This window comes from Manduca sexta, chromosome 21, assembly GCF_014839805.1.
Source record: "Manduca sexta isolate Smith_Timp_Sample1 chromosome 21, JHU_Msex_v1.0, whole genome shotgun sequence".
In the NCBI taxonomy this organism is placed as follows: Eukaryota; Metazoa; Arthropoda; class Insecta; order Lepidoptera; family Sphingidae; genus Manduca; species Manduca sexta.
This window is the reverse complement of record NC_051135.1, coordinates 6,532,441-6,540,078: the sequence shown is the minus strand read 5'-3', so window position 1 is coordinate 6,540,078 and position 7,638 is coordinate 6,532,441.

Genomic DNA, 7,638 nt, shown 5'->3' with positions numbered 1-7,638 from the left:
TTATTCTGTATAAGTAATTATATTGTAATTTATTCGGGGTCTTAGTAATAAATATTTTCGACCTGATCAGTGTTTTGTAACTTTGTCTTTCAAATTATTTGAAATTTTACATAAAAAAAATAATTAAATACTAGTTAAAACATAATTTATTTGCAGAGAAAGTTATAGATTATTAAAGGGATAAACAGTAATTAAAATTATGAATACTAACATGCTTTCTTAAAGTCTATATTTACTACCTACCTAATAAACCAGTTTTCAAATAAGAACAATAGTTGATACAAACATAAATTTCTATAGAAGAAATATTTAGCATAATTTCAAGCTTATTGAGATAGTAATTTAGTTAAGGATCTTGTTTATTGCTAATTTAAACATTGGATTCTAGCAGACACTGTTCTACTGACATAGTACATAGAATGAAATAAGAGCCCCTTTCAATCATACAAACGAACATAAGTGTAATGAAGAATATTTGTTAGGAAAAATAACACCGAAAAAAGAGAAGAAAATATTTCACAAAATGTATTGTTATCCTACAATGTCAGTAATTCTAACCTAGATCTACCAAGTAATTTATAATTCCTAGAAATAAGTAGTAAACACCACCCGATCTGTCAATTAAATATAAGAGTTGACAAACTCGATTAGACCATAATATTGTTTTGTGTTTCTAAAACCACTAAACAACATCCGAAAACTATCACTCGTTGATTTTCGCAGATAAGTCTTTCTCGTTTAGGTGAGCTGTATGAAAATTCATTTGGCTCGTATTGACAGAAATCGATTGAATGCTGAACGAGAGTGGTTGCAATATTTGTATCAATTTTGCGGTCGTCTCTTTTTGCAGCGGATTGGTAACATAGCCTGTTCAACTAACAAGTTTGTATTGTATTAATATAAAAACTCTCATCGATATTTACACGACCAGAAAATATTTTTAGTTGCAAAACGTTATTTTGTTAAAATATTTTCTCATTTTGTGGATCGGAAGTAGAATCAATTTAATTCAGTTTAGCTGAGTAACAAGAAGCGTTGTTAAATTTCCCCCTAACTACCTCAACAGGTTTGAAGGCTAAAACCAATTTAACGTCATAAAGATGGGTCGTTCGTACAAGCGGATCATTTTCTGCTCCATCATTCTACAGCATCAAAGGAGCACTCAAATTAAGCTCACTGTAGGCGTAAGTGGCTACTTCGGTGCGAACTTCGAATATTTTCATTAATTCTTCAAGAAGCGTAATTAAAATTCTTTCAAGGTAGAATTCAAATAAACATCGGCGAAAAAAAATATATAAAAAATGTAAACATGTGTTCATATTCCATCGATAAAGGTATTATCTGTGCATAAAAATAAGTGTACGTTTGGTGATCGCGGCCTGAGGGCAGCAGAGGAAAAAGAAAAACAAATTTTGTTCGGCCCAAGAGTGATGGACAAATTTCCTGGTAAACGGCTTCTTCCGCGCAGGGACTATTTGTCTGAATTTGAATCGCATTTGTTTCCAGGGAAATTTGTCTCCTAAGCCTCGGGGGTATATCCTGAGAGGGCCTGCGGTACTCTGTCTCTTTTAATTGAATAAAGACCTCTTCATTCTTTTCTTATTGCTTAATTATCTAACCGTGTGTTTTTATCCGATTCGAATTTGTTTTGCTTTTTATGCCAGCCAGACCCTATTTGTTTCAATGATTACATTTTAAAGGATACTTTGTTTTAATTAACGCGTATCATCTCTATTTTTATATATAATTGTATTTAAAAAATTTAAAGTAGATAGTTAGCTATACTTCGTCTAAATTAACATGACAATTACTTCCAATTTGCACCTGCACCTAAAATATATTCTTTCTCATCTACTTGTACCCGTACAAATTAGTGAAAGAATTTCCTTATTATCTTAACGACGTGCTGATACCGTAATGGTTCATATAAATTGCTTATTATCGGACAAAGTGGTCATTAACCAAAGATAGGAAATTCGCATGTAATGATACTTTATAAATCCTTCCCTAGCAATTTATGTGTATGTAATTGTTTTATTCAGCGAAAAATCACCGTCCTTTGTTTCAGGTAATAGCTACTTAAAAAGTTATTATAAATTAACGGTGTTCGGAACAGCTATTAAAATATTCCCTGCCGCTAACCAATAAGTTCTCTTTCAATTAAAGTCGAGTCTTGGTGAAACAACTTCACTACTACCGTAAATAAATTAACAGAAACGAGATATTATTCGCCGGCGTTCATAATGGCAATTAGCGTGTCACATGTATAAAAAGAGGATCGGGAGGAGTCTACGTTTTTATTGCTTAGATTAAATATATTAAAATATTTGTACAAAATTACGCAAACTTCGGAAACCACTTACTAAATAAGGACATTTATTAAGATACAAAATGTTAGTTGTAATATATATATTTTTAAAATTTCGGTTTATTCTAATGTTTTTCCGTAATATGTCTTTTTATCATAGTTGTAAGGGTGAATTTGCGTTAAGCAACTTCGCGTCAGAATTAGACATCAATTATTATAGAACTAAATAAGTCTAAGTGAGTGATAATGAATTCATTCGAATGACCCTGTTATGTATGAAATAGTAAGTCTCTTAAATAAGGAAGTGATTTCAAGAATTATTATTCTCATTCCGCAATAGGGAACTTTTAACAAGAAAACTTTTCAATGTACTTCGGCAACAATGTTCTTGTGGAGTTACAGTGGGTACCAGTGAATAAATTTTGATCACTCTATTCAATCGATCAGTCGACGTAGTTTAGTCGCCTATTACTTCGAATACAGAATGTTTCGAGTTGGAATAGTTCTATTCTGATTTAATATACGCTTTATATTTCATTGCAACCAATGTTCTAGTCCGCTAAATTTGTACGTGATGCCAATTTATTTGTAATGAATGTAAAACAATTTTAAAATTTTCTTTAGATCGTACATAATTTAAATAAAATTCTTGACTGCGGGCTAACATTTTACGATAACTTTCAACTTGGTGAGAAGTAAAAAGTTCGGTGTTCCGGCGGTCTTTGCCGGAACTGTATTGTAATATATGTTATTAGGCGCTGTTCACGGTTCTCCCTCTTCGAAGGTAGAAATATACGCTTTGTTTTTTAAAGAATCTTGGCGATTTAGAAATAACGCAAATAGATATTGATTCTACACAAACACCTACATTGCTTTCACATCTGTATACTGTGAACTACTAGTGGTAGGTCTCTTATATGTGAGAGTCCGCCTGAGTAGGTACCAGCAGCGGTGTGTAGTCATTGTTGTGTTCCGGTTTGAAGGACATTGTAGCCAGTGTAACTACTGGACGTAATAAGACTTAACATTTCATGTCACAGGATGGCGAGCACAATGGATTATCAAACAATACTTTGGAATTCAAAGTGTTGCATGGTATTTCTACTGTTTACGGGCGGTCGTATCGTTTACCATCAGGCAAACGGCAAGCTCGTCTCGACATTCAAAGCAATAAAAAAAGATGTCCCTGGTTGCATGCTTGGGCCACTAGACTTGATCAGATTTTTATGCTTGAAGTGACATATGTTACAGATATAAAATGATTACTTTTTAAATCATATCCGCCAGCATCCATCACTATGCTTCATACACACTGCTGGGAAAATGCATTCGCTACAGGGACACAGTCTTCAGATGTGTAAATGTTTGCATAATTCATAATACCTTTACCCTGCATCGTAACATACAAATATATTAGTACAAAATATACGAGTACCAAATAAACCCACTAGCTTAATTCATAAGCGGTAAATTGAATACGAAAATCGAAGTATAAATCTCACAACTTAATTCACTTTCTAAGCCAGGGGATACAGCACGAATCTACACAACTTGGTTATTTCAGCTCCAGTGATTACGGCTGTTAACTCTATCGGTTTCCACTAAAGAAGCATGGCAACTTCGTTATCTAACAGCCAAGTTCGAAGACACGTGACTGAAAATGTGATACAATTAGACATTCCGAACTCATTGCAGCATGCAGCAAAGGTGCAAACTTACACAATACAACTTAGTTTTGGCTTCCTTTGTTTGTTTAGATCGGTTTCTTGGCTCCTTTGTTTCGGTACAAGAATTTCAAATGTAAATTGTAAACTTTCCGCGAACCTTCGTACGTACTCTACTAACTATTATCATGAATTATTGTAGTTAATGGGCAATTTGTATCTTCGTTGTCTCGTTAGGCACGGGCACAGTCAATTTAGCGTTTAGGCTTTCTCCAACGTGCATTGTAAACTGTAATGAATGTGTGTGAAATAACAAGGGTATTAATTGTTTTATGATGCCTTCGTTGTTGTAAATGATAATTAACCAATCAATAAATTTCATCTTTATATTAAATATTTTTTAAATAATTTTATTTAAATAGTATTATGTTTACATTGCCTGATTATACTTTTGACAATTTTAAAGTAAGGGTTAGTTCCTAAAATCATAAAATAATTGACATAATTTTTTTATCTTTGGCTAGGCAACAGAGTTTACAAGAACAATTATTATAGTTTTGGTAATAAATACGTCATGAACTTTTCAGATTTCTTTTCTATTTCGAGTAATATATTATATATATTAAACAAAAGTAGGTAATAAAAAACTTTATGGGTCTATTTTTTAACTTTTACACGTAGGACCGAAAATCAAGTAGAAAGAAATTACTACCCTTTCTGAGATTAAAACCTTATACGTATATAATAAAGTATATTATTGCGAGTACTGAAGACATGTAATTAGTGTTTTGTAATTATCTTTGCGAACCCGAAGAGCAAACTATGAATAATAATTTCGAATATAATTCATATTAACATTTCTCCGTCCCAAATATTGTTAGAGAGTTATTTAAGAGCGACGAAAACATTGGCAACTTTCGTGATTACCACTGGCAACTAAACATTTTCGTATTATTATTTCATTGTAAAAGTATACTCTTTAAAAACGGAAGTATGATGGAGTTACATTTGTAAATTATGGTGTACCAAACCAAAATGTTTAGCAATTATTGTCCAGGTACATTTCTATACATAACTAAATATTGAGATGCCATTACTATGAACACAAAATTATGGATGCACAGTTTACGCATAATATTATGTAAAAATCCTTTAAACTTACTATTATAATTTCAATACAAAGACACCCATATCGCTTAACATCCACGCACAACATATTTTAAAAATCAAACCCCGATAAACTACAAAAATACCTAAACAGAAAACGTTTTGTATCAAAAATAGCCAAGATATTGATAAAATGATTTGGTGTAGCGTCAAAAGGCAAGACTGTTCGCCGCAAGATGTCGGATTGCTTGCAGCCGCCGGGAAATGACTAGGAAATTGCCCCATTATGCTTGCAAATCGTGAGCTGCATTCAGATTACTTCTTTGCTTGTAATTTTGCATGCTATGAAGCGAAGAGAGAATAGCTTGAAAGCATCTACGCACAGAATTGACGCGACTCAAGACATAATGGTGGAATGAAACCGTAAATGCGGTTAGAGGGATGCTCAAAGCAAATTTAGATTCTGCACACGAAAATAGTCGAAAATTTATATGAAAACTTTTACCTTTTTATAAGAATAGTTGTAAACTTGTTAATCTTGCTATTCAGCATTGAATTGGTTGGGTGTTTTAAAGTTTAAACCCTTTCATCGATGTCTTAAACCTGAGCGTGATACTGCAACGTGATGGTATCTTCATCTAGCAACGGATACAGGTAAGCTGTAAAGTGATTGCCATTAATTTTTGCATTAAAGAATTTCTGCTCCGTTTTTTTATGACACGATTTTTTACAATAAAAAACAAAGAACAATCTTATTAAGAACAAGGGGGGGGGGTGTTCTGCTCAGCAGAGGTCAATATATATTAAGGCTGGTATTATTATTATAATATATGTATAATAGAAAAAATCATTTTATTTTATTTTATATTTTTTATTTTTATTTATTTAAGGACCTCCAACAAAGGATACACGGCATATAATAAATACAATGTCGTAATATTGGTATAATTAACAATGTGACGTGCTTCTTCAATTATAGGAGACCACATCATGCAAATTTATATATTAGTACAGCGGCAAAAATAATAATATTTGTTACTAATATTATTTAGGTATATAAGTAGAAACTTAAAGCAGACAAAGGGATAAAACATAATAAGAAGTGACAAAACATAACAACATCTTATGTTATAACATGTGGTGGAGAATGTGATTAATTATAATTATTAATTGTGAGTACGTAACAGTTGTCGGACTTGTTTCCTGTACTTAGAAATGCCCGTGATATCAAGGTCATGCGTTTTTGCAAAAGCATTATACTGCCTACAGAGCCTTGGCACAGCAGCGAAGTGACCCAAGTTAGTTTTAGATAAGGGGATACTTAAAAGATTATATACGCTTTTCCGTGGAATTCGAGCTGGGGCGTTAATACTCAGGACACTTACAAGCTCATTGCAGTCTAACTTACTATTAAACATCTTTTGCAAAAATAATAGATCAATCATCTTTCTGCGTGCGTCTAAGGTACTTATATTGTAGTACTTCAGGCGATCTGAGTAGTGAGGTATTTCTGCGGCTAATTGATCCCCATAAGAGGTGATATAGAAATCGTCTTTGCACACTTTCCAAACGTTTTATATAGACGTCATAGTGAGGGTTCCACACTACACTGGCATATTCTAGGATAGGAAGCACTAAAGCGTTGTAAAGTATTATTTTTGTTTTAGTTTCTTTAAATTCCTTACTATTGCGTATAACAAATCCGAGACTTTTAAATGCTTTAGAAGTTATGTTTAAAATATGTGTATCGAATTTCAATTTGCTATTAATCAAATTAATTTACTACTTAAAATGAATTTAAAGTAGTAAATGGCTTTTTACAAATAATTGACGCATATTGTTTTTTAGTGCATCATTAATTTATTTTAATACAATAGTTTAGGTGTATTTTATATTATATATCTTGGGTGATTTTTACTTTTTTTTTGTTTTATATATCGATCAATAAACGTAAAGAAAAACCCAAAATCGATGTTATAACCCTTAGTAGCCAATAATACACTGAGTATCAAGTGCCACACATGAACAAAGCAAGGGAGTAAACCGACATCGCCCGCACAAGGGAGGTTAAGTGTCCTCCAGTACTAATCGCTTACGAGAGCCTCTTTAGAAGACTCCAAGGGTTCTTTCTACGGATCACTATTGGAGAAACACGTCTCGATCGCCGATAATGAATTTTCCTTAATTGGATTAACGTATTAATTGTAAGTGCTCATTGTACGTTTCTATGGGTCCGTGTTTTTGACGTCGCGAATTGTGATTAATTTGTTGCGGTTTTTGTGACCGCGAGTGAATTGCGCGTATTAAAAAAGTCAGTAAAATATTTAAATAAAGTTAAAAGTATATTTTAGCGGCGATAGCTGAGTTGGTTGTGGTACGGACTGCCGAGACGAATGTCCGCAGGTTCAAATCCCAAAAGGCACACACCTCTGATTTTTTTAAAAAAATATGTGTCTATTCTTTATGAATTATCGCTTGCTTTAACGGTGAAGCAAAACATCGTGAGGAAACTTGCATAACTGAGAAGTTCTCTAAAGGAATTTCGAGGTATGTGAAGTC